At 42.1% G+C, this 20,980-nt stretch overlaps 1 long non-coding RNA gene across 1 annotated transcript; it reads left to right on the forward strand.

Moving 5' to 3' along the window:
- The first annotated feature begins 2,589 nt into the window (after positions 1-2,589).
- On the forward strand, positions 2,590-11,809 carry LOC147758670 (uncharacterized). Its single transcript, XR_015330264.1, has 2 exons — positions 2,590-2,847; positions 9,594-11,809. It is a non-coding gene; the product is annotated as an uncharacterized LOC147758670 (long non-coding RNA).
- The last annotated feature ends 9,171 nt before the right edge of the window (positions 11,810-20,980 follow it).

Here is a 20,980-nt window from a genome sequence, read left to right on the forward strand (position 1 = left end):
CAATTGCAGTCATAAGTTAACAAATTGCCTTCTTATCTGCCATAATGTATGCCTTATTGAAGTCTATATGCCGTATCCTTTAATGGGCCACCTCGAAAGTATTGCTGAACAGCTTCACTCTACATCGAGCTTTCTCCGATGTCTGGCTTTACAATAGGCTCGAATATTTACTTTATGTATATGATACGTGCCGTAGCGAGCAGAGCTAGCTGTCATGACGAGGAGGGATGCTTTGTCGTTTGCAAATCTTACTAATCTTCTGCGTCTTTTGCCATTTTTCTATCAGGTGCCGATAGACCAGAGAGTCAGAAGGAACGGCGGGGGACCAAAAAAGGACCCAGATGACACCGACATCGAAACTACGTGCCTTGAAAACAGCAGATGACAAGTCACTTGCCACACTTACGCAATAGCCGCCGTCACTATCCTACTTAGAAGCCGGTCAGAGAACGAAGCGTTTACCACGAGTTCGAGGAAGAGGAAGAAAAGGATCAAAGAAAAAAATGGTCATCTCGACGTTCTGCCTTTAACAAGCTCAGCTCAGAAGCTATTAGAGAAACGGCGCTATGTTCGGCAAGGCTACTCTTTGTTCATCCGGCAGTAGCAGAGCGGCGCGAACCATAAACGATGGACCACAGCATTGAGGCGCTAGCTACGCCAAATACGGCTAGCACACGACGCCTCAGCACAGAAGCGCAGCACACGTCAGGATGTTCCCATTTCACTTTTGTCTTCCGTTTCCTTACCGCATCTTACGCTAGCTCTCTTCCTTGCTTTCGCTTTCTTTTCCTCTCCTTCTTATCCCCCTTCCCTTTGTATTTGGTCTTTGTGGAGGAGAAAGAAGTCCGCTGATTTATTTAGCGGCTCTTCGATGGGACGGTTCCCGCCCAGCAAAAACGGGGCGTTGTATGTCAAATATATATGGGGAGCGGCGGGGACACGAACATGATGGGGAATATTTGGGAAACGAGAGGATTTTGTGCTTGAAAAATGAATTTAAAATGCGCAACGCACTTTTTCCTTTGTGCATCCTCTGCACCACGACAAGCCTTGTGCGTCGTGCGAGTGATAAACGGCTTTATTGGCTCGATCTCCTTCTTCTTGGTACACAGTATCACACACCAAGCAGACAGAGCTACATACGCATAAGCAATAATATTGCAAGATAAATGTCGCATGCCGTATGGGTGTGATCGGTAGGATAAAAGGCTTGCAAACGCGAAGTATTTGGTTTTACCGTTAACCAAGGATTAGGAAGTTTTTTCAATTATTTAATGCCACTGTATTTTACCTTGTCAAGCAGTTCATAATAACAGCCTTGTCAACGAGTGCATAATAACATTTGTGAATTATTGTATAGTCGAAGTAGGTTCCTATTGTGGCCTAGGAACTATTGGTCATGGTTGGGGTATCTACGCGAAGAAGTTCTAAATAGTACAAAAAATCGCTGTTTTTTAATGACATTTAGGTCTATATTATAGTTTAGTGTGGCTAACATACCTGTTGGGTTTACCTATGTAGTGTTTCATTTTCCAGTAAGCGTTTTAATTTCGCTCTGATTTTCATTCATTTTTCATCTGAGCTAGTTAGAACTTACACTTTTTATATATACATAAGTACTCTAGCCACCATTACGGCAAGGGAGCTAATAAAGTACTGCTTGAATGTAGCGTGTTAATAAATCAAATTTAATTCGCTTGACTATCTCAAGCTACAGTCTTCCGTCAGCATTCGTACGTTCAGCTTCGTATTAACACAAAATCAAAACTATTAGAATAAATAGAATGCCCCTTAAAGTAACATTTCACATCTTGACTAGCCGAGAACGCTTTAAAGCCCTGTCAGTGATCATTCTATAACTAGCTGTACATTGTCATATTGTTTTTGTGTAACCGTTGAGAACGTTAGCGTTTGCATAGCTGGCTTCGTTTCTATCCGTATCGTTCGGCGTTTACCTTTAGATTCTAGTGGTCGGTAAATAAGACCTTCATTTGTGAGAGAGCGTCTTCCTTTAGTTCTCATGCTTCGACCATTTGATAAGCGAATTCTGTCAAAATAACGACTACGGTAAGCACAAACAGTCTTGCGTGCTGGAACTGTGTGCAGCTTGCGGCAATGTGTCTGCCCTTATCTTGGCAGCGTTAAGTAATCGGGCGAGATGAACGCCTTTAGTAGAGCAACAATACCGTCACGTGCTACTTTGAAGACGGATTCTCGAATCGGACTCGATTCGTCACGGGCTAAGGCGAACACATGCAGATGAACACATTTCCACTTACAAACAGTGTTAACGTGTACAAAGAGATAAACGTCCTTGGACTTCGTGAGTGATCACCGCTATATTTGCAGGTCGGGCTACGGAGGTGGCTCCGCTGGGTAGATACTTTGATTGCCATGTGGCCTTTCTAAAAGTTCCTAGATAAAGTTTGCGTTCAGTGCCAATAAACCGAGCAGACAGATTAGGTTCGCACAGGGCAAACATTTAGCGCTATTTGCCTTAGTGAGATGCTTTTTTTTATGTAGATGCTGCGCGTATTATAAGTGCGACGCGACAATTACTTTAGTTTATGGTTGTGGCGGGCGGAAGTAACTACTATGTTATATCCTTCCTTTATCGTCTCACAAAATGACGGGCAAACTCTGTAATCTCTGCAGCTCCGTGGGCTGCAGTGCGTAAACCTGTGTCTGTATCAGCAAATAGGATAGTTGGAAATGGCAATCAGTCTTCAGCAATTACCTGATACAGAACAGCAATTGAGCGCGTTCATTCAAGCCGGCCGATCCTTCCACAGGGATAGGCCAACAACCCATTCTTACTGCTTCCCCTATCAGCCAGCTATATCTAAGGTGAGTATATATGCCATTTTATAATGTCACGTCAATGGACTGTGTCATAATACGCGTACGGAGAATCGCCAGGCCTCAACAGTTTTAGCCTTTTCGTGTTAAACTAGTCTGACGCAACCACACGTCTCCGAATGATTCGCGTTTGTTCGCGTCTTAAGTTCAAAGTCACTGAGAACCACTGTGCTGCTGTAGCTTTCTGAAGGCGGGTTTTAGTTTTCGACACGTGATTGGGTTTCGAGCACCGCGCACCGAACAGAGGAGAAAAAAAGGCAAACTCAGCAAAACCCCAGACCGTAAAGCTAAGTATTTTCTGAATTTTTCGAAACGTTAGCGCTCTTGCATTACGGCGTTCGTATTTGGGAAAAACGAACCGACCATGTCTGACGAGGTCACAAAATATGGTCTCGGACCGTTCGGCTAGCAGTATTTGATATTTACACAGAGGGGTCCTTAGAGAAAAGGGGGCAATGCTCCTTATGAAGACACATCGGCGTATACTGCAATTGCCTTTGGTTTGCATAACTTGCGCCCAGTGCGAGCTATCAGTAACGCGGCTGCACGAGTGTCGGGGTTTTCTAATTTAACGTCATCTTTGGCTTAGTGGTCGACCTGCTCGGGGTACCGACCAGGATCAAAAGGGTCATTCATCCAGCTTCGCTGCTAGTCAAACAGATTAACTATCCCAGAGCAATGTACGTCTGATAGTTGAGAGATGCCCTTCAGAATGTCTTTACGCATAATGGCGGGTTCTGGCTAACGGCACTATGCAAATCAAATCAGCCATAAATACCACAATTTATACAGACGTTATTTCTACGGTAAATGTATCTTTAATTGTTGCATTTGCGCGTGGCGGACATCAGCTTAGAAACGGTATCTGTCCATCCAAATATGTCAGACGATTGCCGATTTTCTCACCGTGTTCCTTTCCAGGAGCGAGCAACTAACGATCAACATGACTCCAATAGGTAAACAGTTAACGACTATGAGTTTCCCGCAGTAAAAAGTGACCTCAGTCGGTTGTGTTGAGTGTGAGATAATAAAATCATAACAGTAGTCGTAAATAGGTAAGCTTATATGACTGCCATATAGAACTCAATTCTTCAATGGGTAATGCTTAGAAATACCTGTATGACACCCGAGCGAGTCTCTGCAGCTAACGGCGTACCCATGTTATAACGACGTCCTAAATAACACTGGAAACCATTGTGGGAGACTAACACAATGTTTTCCAATATGGCCATTTTTCGAACAATCTAAAATATGCCCCATTCTAAGAAATTGTTATCAGATTTTTTTGAATGAGTTGAGTAGGTGATATTTAGTAATACATCTCATAAGTTTGATCACTTTCACAGCGTACGTATTCTATAGTGCGGTGATTAAGTACTTTAGCGAGACGGTAACCCGTTACACATAGGGAACCTCCAAAAGGTTCTAGCCAAATTGAGCAGCTTTAAATACAATCCAGTAATACAAGGAGATTCCAAACCGTGAACATCTATAGCCGGTGAAACGTCATGCACACAATCTTCATCAGCGCTAAGCTTCTCCGGGCAGCGTACATATTCCGCAGCTCTTGTTGTCGCTTGCACACATAATGTATCAGTCAATTAATAATTCAGTAAATGGCAGACACGTTTCGAGTTCAGGTCCGATCAATAAGCCTACGATGTCCCATATACGATGGCTAAGACATTGAATGTAGATTCTTAACTTATTAAACTTTGCTAGGAAACCCCACGTTAGTAACTCACCGTGAAGTTCGATGTGCGATGGGAGAGGCTAAACAGTGTGAACGGCAGAAGCTCTGTAACTTCAGACACACAATCGAATTGTATTTGTATGCAAACGACAACCAAGTCTACGAAAGGTTAACGTTCGAGGGAAATTCAAAATAAATTTAGTAGAAACCCGTTAGAGTAGCTGTTTTGATTTATTTTCCATTTATATAGTTCTATAATTCACCTAACAGTAGTGGAACAATATTGATTTGTGAAAACTTCTGAGAAAAATGTAGTCGAATGTGTAGACGCAACGAGTACAATCCTGGCAGGTTTACTAAGCGGACACGTAGGGCATGTGCTAAGATAGCACTTTTGTTGGCTCTGTTCGAAACATATAAAAAAGTACATGCTGATACGCCACCTTTGGTCATTCTCAGCGTCACTCCTACACGACTAGCGGTACATAGCACTAGCGTCTTTAGACTACAAGCCTTCAGGTTTCTTCTCGAAGGCACGCCTCGTGCTGGTGCTGCGACTAATGTTACCGCTGTCGCTGTTGGAGAGTTTGAATGGGAAACCTCAAAACTAACACTGTCACTGCTCTAGGAAATAATCCATATACGTGAAAACGTTGGCCCGTTTAGCTTTTGCTTTACGTAAACCATCTCTTCTGAGGTTTCGTTACTTGCTTGGCAGCGCCGCTGCCCTGAATAGCTGCTGCGGCATAATCGCATTACTGGTTAAGTGTAAGTGTCGGAACTCGGGCAGGATTTATTTAGATGAAGCAGAACAATGAATTAGATCTTCCACCGGTACAGATTACCATACAAGTTAAATGGGGAAAGTGCCTCAAAATAGAGTGTGAACTATACTGCGGCCTATATACTGCGATGTACGTTTATAGCCAGAATTGTTACTGAAGGTAGAATTGTACGGAATGCTGCAGACTGTTTGGAAGCTTCATAAATTTGTAGAACCTTAGTCGAGCCTAAGATGTTTGAAGGTGACTTAGCGTGTCGGATCCTTTTTTTGTTTGTAGTTCTCTAAATACTCGCTCAAACAGTAGCGTACATATTGAAAAGGGACAAAACAAGACGAAACCAGAGACATTTTGCTTAGAAGGCGTCTGTAGATTGAAATGCTTTTAAAACGTTGAAGTGCTAAGTTTACTTTTTTTGTTAGAAAAACATTTGCGAACCTTCTTGTGCGCTGTGGCGCTTTCAAATACACGCCAGCACATATAAGATGCACTCAGAGAAAAACAAAAATAATCCAAACTGAGTTATTTCTGAAACTATCTAAGTTCAATTACTGTTCTATAAAGTTACATAACTTTCCGTCAAGTCACATCAAACAATTCATACGTCGTTTGCATGTGAAATAGTTGTTAAGTTAGCAAATTAAAAAGGCTGTCTCTTGAATCTGGAGAGGAAAACTATATAAGGCTAACACTGTGCAGGTCGGAGTTGTCTTAAAGCTATTGTTGAGAACAAGGTTTGTAGAAGATTATTATATGGCCATACTGAGTCACACTACAATCGTTCGTTTTTGAGAAGATATCAATTATGTATATCTATGCCATTGCTGGGGCTAAATGATATGAGGCGAAGAAGTTAGTAACTAAAAGGAAGATGTCTTTCCTACTAAGTTTGGCAAGTTAAAAATATGGTATGAAGTTCTGTCGCGCGTGTGGTATGAGGCCGGCTTGTCCATAAACCAAACATTGGCACAACCACGGATTGCATTCTTTTGAAAAGATGGCACTAATAATGCCCGAATACGTAAAAATAATAAGTAGGACTAGACGCAGTTATGGATGATGTCACGATGCTGTACGTCATATACGTGCCAACATAGTTTCTGTATCCGAACGATGCATTGCGAAAAATGATCAGAAGTTCTGTGCAAAAAAAAACACGTCTGACCGGATTTGCCAATAACGAGACATGGTACAAGAAACGCGAAACCACGACGTCGTAGTTTAACTTAGCATATATTCATATAAATGCGCTCCCATTAAGTTGAATTGAAATCGCTTTATTCTTTCAATTTTTTTCTATAAAATTTGTGTCGACCGCATGCAATTTCGTATGTATTACTAACATCTGCCCATAGATTTTCGCTTAATTCTGGTCTGGGGGTGATCACATAATTGAACTCTTATAGAATGTAGCTTGTTTTTAATTTACCTTTGAAAGCGTAGCTTTCGGACAAGCAAAACTATAGTAGAATAATAAGGCGGCGTTTTTATTTATGCAAAAAAACGTTCGAAGTGATACAAAAAAATACCTATATATCTCTCCCATATAGCTTCATCTTTTTTAGGTTTAGTCAAAGAAAGACAATCGTTAATTGTAGTAGCGGACCGCACTCGCTTGCATCTGAAGTATTCGTAAAGTTTGATAGCATTAAAAAATAAATCCGTCCTCGTTTACTAGAGAAGACACAGTGGCCGATATAGCCTCTATCGTATATAATGCCGTCGTTTTCAGGAAGAACTATAGAAGTTTTATTCCGTGCCATGATTCACACGGTTTAAGCGTTAATGTTTACTGTGAGCATCATCTTTAAGTACTTTTCGTTTTTCCCTTAGCCGGATAGCGTTCTCTAAAAGAACTTGCATCAGCTGTACGAAGATCGCTTGATCGGTCGATACTAGTTCATAGATCTATCTAAACAAACAAGGTTAGTTTGATCCCGTCGCATCAAATTCTAAAGACTAAGTGGTAAACGGCCGACATGGGGGCATATAACGACAATCGAATGTTTATAACTTTATCCAATGTAAACTTTGCTGAGAAGACGTACAATACACTATTTATAAGTTAAGCTCTTGAAAATCTCGTCACTTTAATTAATGGTTGTTCTCAGTTACTAGTCTACGAGATGTTAATTAACCTGTTGTATCGGAACGACATAATAGCGAAACACCTCTTTTTAAAATATACTCTACAGTATAGCAGGCAAGAGGTTCAGACCATTTTTTAGGAACATATACGTAGGGCATCAAACTATATTGTCTTTGCCGCCGATCAGAATATCTCTGTGGATGCTCAGCACTTCGCCATTATCCCTGTACATTGACGCTGGGGCCACCTTTTATGCTATGCAGTGTCGAATATTACATATATACATATCCATATTTTCCGGGTCTTTTGCATCCTATAGATCAGCATTATAGGACGATGTCCGCTCTACCCATTGCTGAATGTGGGCGGGCACAAAGATGGGGGTCGAGATGAGTGACGCCACTCATGAATGAAGCTAGCCACTGAATCAGTCTACGGCTGCCACTGTTGCGCGCACACAGTGATCCTATAGCGTATGCGCGCTTAACCCCCCTACCGTTAGTACGATTGATACCGAGCATAGTTCTATTCTTAGCGGCTGCGGCCAGAAAAGCACTACGCCACAGTGTCGGCCAGCAGGCAGCTTTTCGTGGAGCAGTCAGCCCCGGCGAGCAGCTGCCGTCGTTGCCGCTGTATTCTTTGCTACCATGTTCTTTGGCTTTGTATTGTAGGTCAGCCAGTTAAAAGACCCCCACGAATAGAATAGTGCCCACAGCCGTTGCTAGACGAGTCGTATCGGTCCGTAGTGAAGGGGACCAAAAGAAACAGGGGAGAGGACCGCCGTAGCATCAGCTATTCTCCTGAACTATGTCAGTGCTGCTGCTGCTGCTTCTGCGACCCTGGTGATGCTGCTGGTATCGTGTGGAGTACACGCTAAGCGAGCTAGTAGTCATAAATTTAGGTAGGCAACGCAACAAGCTTTGGAGCGGAAGACGTTCCGGCAGCGTGCGAGGCGAATCTTTCGGACGAGTCATCGGATGTTGTTGCTGAACCGGTAGTAGGTGCAGAAGTTGTAGGCTCAACCAGAAGAAAACCATGCTTGCGACCTCAATTTTCATTAGCGGTTTTGCCAGCCGTGATTTTTGACAGCTCCGAGAAAAAAATGGCCATACGCAAAGGCAACTATTAAAAACTAAGTTTTTTTTGGCGCTGTTCTCTGTAGCTTCTAACGAATCTTCGTCGAACCTCATGAAACAAAGCCCGTAGAGGCTTATAGGCCGCTCGGCACATAGTAAGCGTCAATATACGTGAAGGACAAATGAGCAATCCACATCACGGTTGGTATTTTTCCCTAGCCATGTTATGAGGCTCCGGTATCATGCGTATCTTTATTTATAGACTATATCATGCATCTTTTGACCCAACAGAGCGGAGAAAATTGTCACCAAACACTTTTATATATAGTAAATGTAATCGTAGCCCAGAAACAAAACCGAAAGCGAACAATCAACAAGTAAATCCATTGAAATTTAAAGCCGATTTAAAATACAAAGCAATCTTGCCAAACGTCTATGTGTATCATATTATTATTATCGTCATTTGCTTTTGTGTAATATTCCTTGGTAAAGAGTTTTTAAGAGCACTCAGATATATTTTTCCGACTAGATTTATACAAGTCGCTTGCCGGCCGTTCTTTCAGCATTGCATCAACTTCAATAAAATAATATATAATAGTAGTAGAAAAATCACAGATTGAAGGTACCTTCTTGACATTCGTCGAGCGGAAGAAGTTTTTTTCCAGTGGGAAAAAGAAATCGAGATAGATAAATAAGCACGAAGCCAAACAAAAGTAAGCTCTGCAGTTCAGGTAGGCTTCTTTATCTGAGCTGATCGTTTTCGACTTCTTTCCCTGCCAAAAACATCGACAAATAGGATAGCTCGGGTAGATCATAAGTGTGAATGAGAGTTAATGCTATGCTTTTACAGCATATTATCTTACAATGGTTAGGATTATGTAGCTCATGCATGTTTATCGTGCAAGAATCTAACTATGAGAACCCATACAAAATATACTTCTTATTATTATTTTTGTTACCATCAGCATCGTCGTGAATATTAATATAAATCATCTGAAAGCTTTATTGTGTTCGTAAATCGTAACGGAGTAACAATTATAATATAGAAAAAAAGCACTAATCCAAATGAATGCTTCTGTTTCAATGTTCAACAGTCGGAATCGTTCAGCACCTCTACATTCGACTGAGGCTCGCGTAGGCGGCTGATACTTATGGAAACAAGGTGCTTGGTGCTACAAGATGCAAGAAGAAGTTCACCATTTTTGCTCTTGCCAATGCGCAGCTGCAGAACCTCACGCACGTCCGGATTATAGGGTGTTAAGGTCGAGGGAAAACTGGTTGACTAGATTGACTAGACGGCGATACGGCGCATGCATGCAGATACACACATACTCACATGCATTTACGCTCATACCGGTAGACACCTGTAGGCTAAGCACAGTGACGATCGAGTCATGCTCTGCAAGTTCGTAGTAACACATGGCGCACACGGAAAAAAAGAAGAAGGAAAAGGCTGTACTTATTTATATTCGCTTACGTTATCTATCGCATAACGGTGCCTTAGAGCAGTTTTGAGCCCGACTTGCATTTACCCTAGCTGTCGTTAAACACACAGTGTAAGATATGCTGCGCGCATGACACTGCTATAAAGAGGAGTAAGCAACAGACTTGAAGAGACTCTACAAGAGGACTATATAGAACACCTTTCTTCTGACTGGCCCAGTTTCTTTCCTAGTCCCTGCTTCAACAGCCGCGTTGGCGTACAATGCATCGGCCCTTTTGCCACCCCAGGAACGAAACTGGGGTAGCGCTTTGCCGGAACGATCCGCTTGTATATCCGCTCTATGCAGCCCACCATCGCGTCTGCCCAGCCTCGCTGGTTGTCTGAGGGCTGGAATGGCGGCGTTCGCGAACGGGGAAAAACGGGAGAAGCAGCAGTGGCAGCAGTCCTTTGCTGACATGATGCGGCTGAATGCATAATACAATAGAACGAGAAAAGGTATCGGATACCGCTACAGTCTTAGTCATAGCGCTAGCAGCGAGCCTCAAAGCGGATAACCCACTGCAATGCGTACACAGACCATCCTCGGCGCCCGATTCTCCTTCTCGTCCCTTACCATCGATGGCTGTGCCTCTGGGTTTCAACCGACACCGGTTGAAGCAGCAACGGCTTTCACCGAGCGACAAGAAGGGATAATGCTCAGGCAGGTAAAAGCGGCGTCTGCCTATTGCGACAACAGCAAAGCAACCTATCTTGAGCGGAAGCGCCGGCGGACAGCCCAACTTGGCCCGTCGCATCGGGTTGCCCTGACTACGGCCAACGGGATGATGAACCTTGTTGCTGTACAGGCTTGCCCCCGTATAGCTATCTATGCGGCGAGAAATATCGCAGAATCTCTATCTTTCTTCTAGTTTCCCGGCTGTGACATTTGCTACGTATTCCACATGCACGATATATGTAGTACAGTCTTTACACAAGGCGATGGGATCATTTGGCGCGACATATAGGCGATAGCTGGTTTATCATCTGCTGCTGGCAACACTGTTACTTTCAGCAGTACTAGAAGTCTATCTCTATCTTGCTGGACTCTGCAGAAAAGCGCAGGAATACGTAATGTTGATAGGCTATCTGGTTTGATGGAGCTCTAAATCAAAAGATTTTAGCAGGTAGCTAGCTCCCGAATCCTCGATGTATGTCACATATACGTGATGTGGCTTTCGTGGAATTGCAAAATGTGAGTTTCCCAACGTATAAACGAGCAAAAACGACGTCACAAATGAGTAAAAAAACGATCTGGGTGTTTTATGCAGAACTTCATAAATTTAATGATCCTAGGGCCTCACCTGATTAACATGTTAAATGGAGTCGTTGCGAATGACGAGTTTACTGGCTGTTTTTACAAACGAACAAAAGCGTGACGTGGTTATGTTAGAACTTCAAGAAGTACACGAGTGTCACTCTTAACCGTTCGATATAATCTTTATAAATACCATTTAAATGCTTCCTCATATCGCTTGGGAGCAATATATGCAAAAAAGCTTTTATAACTCAGTTATATTGAAATTTAAATATTGGGCATCGACCGAACAAGAATACTGGTACTTAATAAATTTCTCGAATTTTTCTGTTATGTGTACGTCTTATGGAATTACAAAATAAAGAAAGAGGCCAGTTGAATCACTTGGACCTACGCTTACATACACGCACTGGTTATATGCAACGTTAAAGTTGATTTTAAAAAAATACCCCTGCCTCATACCAACAGCAAATTTATTTAATTTTCTTTGTTAAAATTGTCTTAATAGGTGATAACCTGTAGAACTGACATGGTGAACAAGCACCCCGACTGTCCTCTATACTTTAATTAAATCCTTTTTTAATATTTAAATAAATCTAAGTAAATCCTATATAGTTTAAAAGTTTTAATTAAATAAAAAAAAATGAAACATACTATTTCCGCGTGCGCATCAGTTTAGAGAGACTGCGATTAAGCAAAAATCACATGACAGAATTGCATAAACTTAGTACAATATATGATGCATCAACGATTCCATTCAAAACGAGACATTTCAGACTCATCCGCTATGAATACACAATAAATTAACATAGTTTTTTGCTTCTAAGAAAAGATTATACTTAACAGCTCCAAGTCAAAGCAACGTTCAGCTAAATGTCTATGTCAATATATATATATATATACCAATAGGCTTAAATCGTTGTCGCGACGATGCAATGATAACGTTTTTGCCTATTAAACTCACGGATGCGTCAAATGATCTAGGAGTAGGTCGTCTGAAACAATATTTAACGTCTGTACCGGACCAGAAACCTGACATATTTATTTAATAGGTTTAGGACCGTCCCGCCTTATATTGTCAACGAATATTTAGCTAAGTACTATAAAAAAACGAGTACTCGCATTTAGCTTGTCATGTGCCTTGACGTACACATACGTACATGGCCTTACCTAACGCTATCCATGCTATCTCCTAAAAGCTATGGTTCTATGAATGCAGTGTTTTATTGTAGAATCGCGCCTCTGGTTGAGAGGAAACTAGCCTGTCAAACACTTCTTACGATTATTGTAGTATCATACATTTCTGTATACGTATCTACACGGAGAATCTCACGCCCGTCTATTGTTTTCGTAAGACAGATCTTACACGCTGAAGTAAGTTTCGCTTTTGTTAGCCAGATTCTCTCTAAGTTTACTTCTCTCAGGACTTACTTCCTTGTGTGTCGCGTTTCATGCGGCCGGGGAACTCTTCATGAAAAGTCGGCGCTTATCTTTCGGGCGACTCCAGTTGGGCCAAAAGAAACCCTATGGGTCTCTTTTAACTTCAAGTGAATCGTTGTACCACACGTTGCTTTGATTTAGAGTTCTTAGGTATAATCCTTTCCCCCTGCCAGATTTCTCCCGCTTCCGCTTGTTTCAAGTTGTCTAACGACGAATGAAAGGAGGCGGAGATTGAAACATTAATAGTACAGTTAGTTGTAGGTACCCTGAGGTACTACTTTTTTCTATATAGTACCGCTGCCGTACGTTACCCGAGCCGACGAGGCGATCATGTCAGCGCAAGTTTCGGGTATTAGATTCCCTACAGCTAACAACCTAGGCCGCTTAGGTGTCCTGTTTCATTTTAGTACCACATGTTCGATTGATTTAGCCCCGTGCCACGCTTGACACACCATATCTATGTACTGGATTCAAAGTGTATGTTGTGCCAACAACAGTATGGAGCTTCCCCTCTCGATTGTTGCTAAGAGGCTCGTTCTCTTCGTTGTGGGGTCTGCGTTTTTGCTATACGTGACAACGCTCGTCCTGTATTCATGTTCTCTAATAGATGATCTATAGCCACTTTTGCTTACCGCTTTCGAGCTCATGATATCGTTCCTATAAAACTGGCCCTAATTTACCGAGAAAAACTTTTTCGTCTTCTGCTCCTTGAGTATGACATGTTACGATTCATTGTTCGGAAGGTCCGTATGTTGTAACAAGATATCCCGACGTGTTCAGGCTCTGTCAAGCTCCATCTCACACTGTCGACACCCTGTTCATGTATGTTTGATAGGGTATTGCTATGGTTATTTAGAAGACTCTAAGTGTTTCAAATCTGTTTCTGTAATAGCTTAGTGGGTAACGTAGTTGCCTGCTAATCTTAGGGACACGTTGTGGTCTGGACTCGAACCCTAACATAGACACGTCCGTTTCACGTTGATGGAATAGCTATCTGACGGAATACTGAATGGCGATACCGGACATAAAACTCAAAATATATAGAGATGTCTAAAACTTACTGTTGATCGCGACACCTAAGTGTGTCGTTATCTGAGTGCTTTGATGGATTTTTCGACTTATCTCTCTTCCAATTTCGAGGAGTAGTTTTGGTTTTAGTCTAGCCTGATCCTTATTAATATTGTATATTATATTATCTTTCAGTAGCTACTCCTTTTGGGTTTGCCAGTCTCTCCCTGAGCTGTAAGCCCTTGTTTTAGGAAATCCCTATTGCGGATTAAAGAAGAGCTAAGATCTGTGCCCTTCTGGCATTGTGTTATCCAAAAGCGATTCGACGTCCTCTTAGGTGTACGCTACGTAGTCCGGAGTTATCCGGTTCGTAACAATCAAGATGTTTGAGGTTGGCCGGAAGAGCGAATGAACTAGTTCAGTACAACTGGCTTCACTACCGGACTGCACGACGTACGTCAACTGGCGAATAAAGCATCAACGTATCGTAGCGTATATGACACCGCCAAGCAACGAGCTAGTCCCACGTTTATTTTGCGTTTCGATTCGCTCCAACGACTCATGCGCCTGACACTTTTCTCGACGAAGACGAGATGTTAAATTCTTGAAGCCCGGCAGGTGTCATGTTGAACGGGTTGATTTACCGGCTCTAGAAAGGGATGTCCGTTACCCTGAATCCTCATCAGCTAGTGTATCACCTAAAATTTACTGCGGGGGGTCATCATGGGGTAGCAGCCATTTAGACCTCTTACGCCAATAACCTAAGTCGTTGGTGAGCATCGAAGGGCGAACTGAAGTTGCTTTCGTTAAGTGATTTCCGTTCCTACAGCGCAGCAGTGGGGAAGAAATATCAAGGATAGAGGAAGTTGTACTCACCGTAGCGACGTGGTCGTCATCGAGTCTCACACGAATTGTAGAACTACTTGCCACAAATAAAAAGCACGCTAAGACAGGAGAAGGCTCAGACCGTCACTATGATCAGCCAGACAAAGCCCTTCGATAAGTTCAGCTCATATTGCGTTCGATTAGAAGGAAAGCGCGGCCGAATTTCAACTGAACCTAATTTAAGCAGTAATAGGAGATGACGACACAGTAAATTCGCGTGGTGCGCTTTGACCACTGAAAACAGAGTAGTGTACCCGCCTGCCTTATTCCTAGGAAACCTACCCTACCCTACCCTATACATGTCTATTAGAAGGATAAAAATGTAAAAAAGGATAAATCTTTGACAGACTCGAGATATTTTCATTTTAATGCATGTAGGACATGTTCGCAAATTTGCAAAGCTTACAACTAGTATAATGTACATGTTTTATGTAGATCTACATACATCCAGTTTACAACTAACAGTTACTATCTATAGGATTAAAGACTCGTCTTACTCATTTCAACAACCGTGATGGCCAACTAGGCTTTTTTGGACTACCCGCTGCGAACATTAAATACGTGACAGCCTCTCCGGCATTCTTTGAATGAAGCTTATGGCTTTGAAGTGAGTAAAAAAATTACGTTTACTGTATGTAGCTAACGTACATGACTACATGCACGCACTGACGTCTATACATCGTTTATTAGTACTACCAAATGTTAATAACCCTGTACCTGACATCGACGTACAGCTAGATGTAGTTGGGACAGATCCTTGGCTATACAAACAACAGGTAGATAGCGACGGTTCCGCGACAGTCAACTAAAAAAATAGCCTGATCATCTATTTATTTTCGGCAATACTTCTGTACGCTGGAACAACCTCACATGTTGGAAGACGAAAAAACTGAGCAGATTTTTCAGTCGACTTAAAATACAGCCAGCCGTCAACAGACGGCGCGCGAAACTCCGCGCTTTTACCTCCCTACCTCGTTCCCTCTCCTACAATAGTCATGTTTCGTAGACACTTGAACACTCAATCGTCCAGTGAACGGGTGGAATAACCGCCCGTCAATGGCTCCCGCACTACTCTTGTTTCTTAAGAATAATGGAGGTAAGAACAACCAGAAGAACGAGCAAGTAGGATAGTTTTCCCAGACCTGAGTATTTCCGTTTGCCCTTATTGTGGCCATTGCTAACGGTTCTAACTCGATGCTCGAACGGACGGACATCGTCGGTTTATCTCCTATCGCGGTATGGTTCGTGTTGGCTGTATCATAAATATAGCCGTGTTGGAAGGGACTTTCCGTTGGGCGAACGAGCTCGCGAGCGGCCTGCAAGCTACTGTAGACGACCGAAGAAGACGACGACGCTTAGAAACGATGAGACTTCGAAAGCAGTGGGGGGAGGCGTACCGGATTTGCTACGACCAAGCGTTAGCTACACTCAACGAAAGACCGGCGAAATTTATTCGCTGTCGATTCCGGTCACGTCTGATGAAAGCGGCGGAAACCTAGGCTGGGAAGAAAGAAGAATCGAAGTGGCGCTACACAGAGTCTACGAGGACGACGGAAGATAGTTGGGTCGCACTTGAGAATAGGATAAACTTCCTTCTGTTCCCTTCGGTTCGCTTTTCTCATCGCATCGTCGTCGTTGTCGTCACCGGCGCTGCCAGTTTCCGTCTCTTTCTCTTATGCGATGCAAATGGAGCCATTACAACGGCATTTATTGGTGCCCGCTGCCTCCTACTGCTACTAGCGACACTACAGCCACGAGCCTTGATCCCCACATGAGGTTTTTTGGGCGAAATGAGGGTATACCAAGGCAGATAGGGCATGGGGTAAACAAGGAAACCAGTACTTTCTAGAATAGAATTGCAGAACAGAGGCTTGAGCAAGGGGTATGAAATAGGCTAGTTCGGGGTTCGGCGAGGCTTGCACTTCGCCGCTATGGGTTATAAGGGGTAATCGACGCTACTGATATACGGACGACTTTGCAGTAGGGACACGAGAGGGACTCGCGGACAAAGGACTCGATTCAATCATCTGGTATTGCCCTAGCGCTGGCGGATACACAAAGACGAATGGATTGCTGCTGAAAACATGTCCTGTTATTTGAACGAGGGACAAAAAACAATAATCTCGTCGAAGTGTCGAATTTTTACAATTGACTGCTAGTATTACTTATTAACCCACATATATTTGAGGAGTGACGAACTAAACAAAGATTAAATTAACGAGTGATATTATATTGTATATAATATAGATATATATAATTAAAATATGTTTCTTTGCAAAAATGGGTCAGTTATCAAAACGCATTTGGATAAGACGTTGTACTTTTAGTTTCAGTACTTTACTCATATTTTTTGGAAAGCTGTTTCTATTTTAAAGTACGAATTATGATCGATAACAATGATGTTAGCTAATGTTTAGCTCTTGTTCGGTAACAAATTATTTATTTACAAACTATTTATCTAAAAAAAGACGCAGCGCGAAAGGGCTCTTCTAAATGTAAAGTCCTTCATAATGGTGAGCGGTCGACAACAAAAAAGTGGTTTAGCCGATTTGGATTATTTGTGAAACAGGACATGTTTGTCCTAACTTACTACCGGAAAAATACGTCGACAATGTCTAGTATTTATGTGATGTCCTGGTGACCAGGGTCGATATGCGCGCGGCAGCACAGTTGAGTACTTCGTTAGTGAATTGGACCATAGAGAAAGGATACAGCCTACAGCGGTTTGTACCTTCCTTTGAACACAGCACGTGGAACTACAGTTGCGCCAGCTAGACAAGCACTAGCTTAGCACTTATGCAAGTCGACAAGTGCAAGCTATAGGAAAATGAGAGGTTTCTGGGAGCGAGAACATGGAAGGGGGTAATGGCTGTGACTTGTATGTTTCCTTTCGATGAAAAAGTGCATGTGGGAAACCAAATACAAACATGTCACTTTAAAAAAACAACTCGATTGATAATTTATACTTGACTTAATCTGCTTATTTGTGTTATGAGGTGTCAAAGGACATGATAGGTTTTGACGCAGCTGCGCGTCGGAACTACTTGAAGAATGTAAGCGCATATTGCAAAGATATTACTAACGAACGTTTCTTTTCCCACGAAATGCGACGTCATATAGATAGCATTTTTACGGTAGTCATGCTTTTATTTTTTTATAGAAAGTGTTGGTATAGTGACGTAGCCTAAAGGGAACGGACTAAAACTGGGCAGTTTTCGTTGTAACAACCTGTTTTTAAACACACTTATCGCCATATATACAAATGTACTTCGTTGTGCACATTAAAAAGCAATAAAAACGAGCAAGTATCATATAAAAGGTTCGATATAAGGTTGTATAACGATTTTCAGCAAACGCTAAAAGTCTACGTTAATTTAATTTTATTGACTGTAAACACCAAAATATATCATTGTCAAGCTATACTAGTAAGTACTGTTTATACTTGTCAGAGTAGCCGAACGTATACAATACGCACGTGTATGTATACAGTCGCGCATAAAATTATAGACTAAAGTTGAATTTTCATTTATTTGCGGAACAATGCCTTTAGAGTAACATAATAACAGACCGCAAAACAAAGCTTGTGATGCTTAATACGAACAAGTGAGAGGCTGTGGATATTAAGCATCTGTTGATTGTTACTGGGCTTAGATCTACTCCTTCTCATAGACAGCCCATAGTGACGTGTTGCAATGTCCTTTTAAAAGAAAAAAAAAAAGAAAAAAGCTATATTTTTATCAAGTTGTCTGGTCATAACGATCATATGACAGCCTCGTACATTAATCCTTTAGGGGCTCAACAAAGAAACCAGAAAGTCGGCAAAGCTGTCTCGGTTATAATAAGCTTAGGGGTGTTGTTGCAGAAATTAAATCGCATAAACAAATAAAAAATTCTGCACCCATAAACCGAGTTACGAAGCTACCTAGTATTGTAACTAGTAATGTAATTAGAACGGCTGAACAAGTTTAAAGATTATGCATTGCTTATACGAAATTTAGAATGTAATAAAAAAAAATGTAATATAAATGTAATATAAAAAGACTAAAAAGCAACGAATCAAACAATGAACTATATTTTTTCTATATGTTTTATCAGAAGAAACTCTTTAAGGAAGTAATTTTTCCAGAAAACAACTCTGTTTCGAATTCGTACCTTAGAAACCTTTCTTACTGTCATCATAATTCTAATAAATTTGTGGGGAATATAGCACACCTGCACTAACTTAAAATTGTAACTTCCACGAACCACTGTCTGCACTGCCTTAATAATAGATAGTACAGCCTCATGTTCTTTCCTTGGTCTTTCCAAGGTTTTGAAATTTTATTTTCAGTTGATAGTTTATGAACCTACAAACCGTGCTTGCAAAAAATTAAGCCTGGCAAGCGCTCTCTTGCCGGTGTAATGACCCCTTCTTTCATTTTGTTACTATCTGTTGTAGATTTTGCAAAAAATTAATGCCGACACACTAACACGTAGCAAGCACCGCAAACGCGTCAAATAACTAAATAAGAACAGTGTGCTCTTAACACAGAGTTTTTTCACAATGCTATGCATTTTTCTTCCTTTTTTAAGTCCCGAAAAAGAGGCGAAACAAAGGCGTAAGACAGGCGGCGGGTGACAAAAGACGAGATGAGTACTGCTTGGTTGCTAGATGGTTGGTAGAGAATTTTTGGTGTTCTCTTAGCCCGTAAGGGTGTGGCAGTGCGCAGCGTGTTAGTGTCTTCGTCAGATGTGGGTGCACAGCACGGTGGCCGTGTGTGGCAGCTCCGCACTGCATTACCATGTCGTCTGGTGGGGACGGCGTTGTCCAGACGCTGGCGACTCCATTCGATCGTCGTGGGATTGGCGGAGATGAGCATAAGTAAGCGATGCGCGCCAAGCAAGTAGGCACACCGTGTGAAGGACGAAATCCCCTGAAGGGACCATGGAGAAGGCCCAAACAGGCCTCGAAGCTACAAGCGCACAAGAATAGGGAGCAGTGATAGAGGCCAGAAAAGAATAAGGGCTTTGACTAGCAGAACCCGACTCACATATCCCCGGATTGGATGGATATGGGGGGCCTTGTAATAGACTTGTGTAGACAATCAGTTTGCTGCAGTGACAGGGTAATTTAGTCAGCCAGGATTTATATCCTGCTTCTGCAGTGGTTCTGCTACTGCAAAAGCAGAGCCCTGTCACTGATACCTGTACCGTGCGACGCGAGCGTTGCTGCCGCTAGAGAAGACAAAACAGAGCATCGTGACGGGACCCGAAAGAGATTCCGTGAAAGGAAGAATAAATGGTGCTTCGGTGAAGTGAGAGAGTGAGCAACATAGACGAAAGGGAGGTATAAAGGGAAGGTGTCCTCGAAGCGTGGAAGGGTACACGGTGATCAGGATCTCAGAGTAGCTTCTTTGCTTTTCTGGCAGTATCCAGATTGTTTAGAATTGCACAACTAGCTTAAATTATATGTAGATGATTGATTCCAGAAAGCAATTTCAGATCTGAGGTATTCAATCCTTCCAAAGGAACAGGTAATCTACTATATTATGTGCCATGCATTCCTATATGCATCATGTCTATATATATTACATCAAAGTAAGTGAAACAGAGCGACATTTACAGGTTTAACAACTTTTGAATTTTATTTGCTAAAACTGTTTACTATAGTTAAGTCAATTCTGATCGGAGTCAACTTCTAGGTTTATTACGCGTTTGTATACATCATAAAAATAAGCGTGCTATTTAGGTACGTCTCAGATGTATTTGACGTAAATACATTGCGTTTCTTTTAGACAGATATTTCGTTTAACGGTAATACTACATGAGATAGATTTGTTTGTGGACCTCTGCGTAGGAAAAGTCTTTTCTTGAAGAAAAGATCGAAATGAATTGTAGTTCTGTCAGCAAGCGTTGTGTTATCACAACAGGAACCCCTCGGCTCCTAGAGCCCCTGATTTTACGTTTCCTTGTTTAGGCTGTCTGTGCCGTCTTAGAAACCCTTGAAAAAATCACACCGCCGCTTTCTTGGACTGTCCAAGTACGAAAGCCAAGTAGTCGTTGAAGCCGCTGGTGCTACTGCCGTTTTTTTCTGTTAGGAACACTACAAGGTAAACTGAAAAGTAAAGTGGTGAAAACTCACTATTTTCTAATTGAAGTATATGTCGGTGAGCACAAGAAGGCTTGTTTTGCCGTATTCTACGTGGACTTATGCCAGTAGTGTGTCAGTGAAGCCATGCTTTAAGTAGGAAAAACGATCCGAGAAGGTTACGGTACCCATCCGTATAGTTGCACATCACCAGCCGCATTACGCTTAAGGATACCTTACAGCCTACTGTTTATTGAATGTTTGCGTAGCCGGTAGCTTGCCGTCTTCAATGACGCCAAAGCCTTTGCGTTACTCAGCGAATAAGAGTAGGTCACTGGATGAT

Source organism: Varroa destructor, unplaced genomic scaffold (genome assembly GCF_002443255.2).
Source record: "Varroa destructor unplaced genomic scaffold, Vdes_3.0 BEIS01000001.1, whole genome shotgun sequence".
Taxonomy (NCBI): Eukaryota; Metazoa; Arthropoda; class Arachnida; order Mesostigmata; family Varroidae; genus Varroa; species Varroa destructor.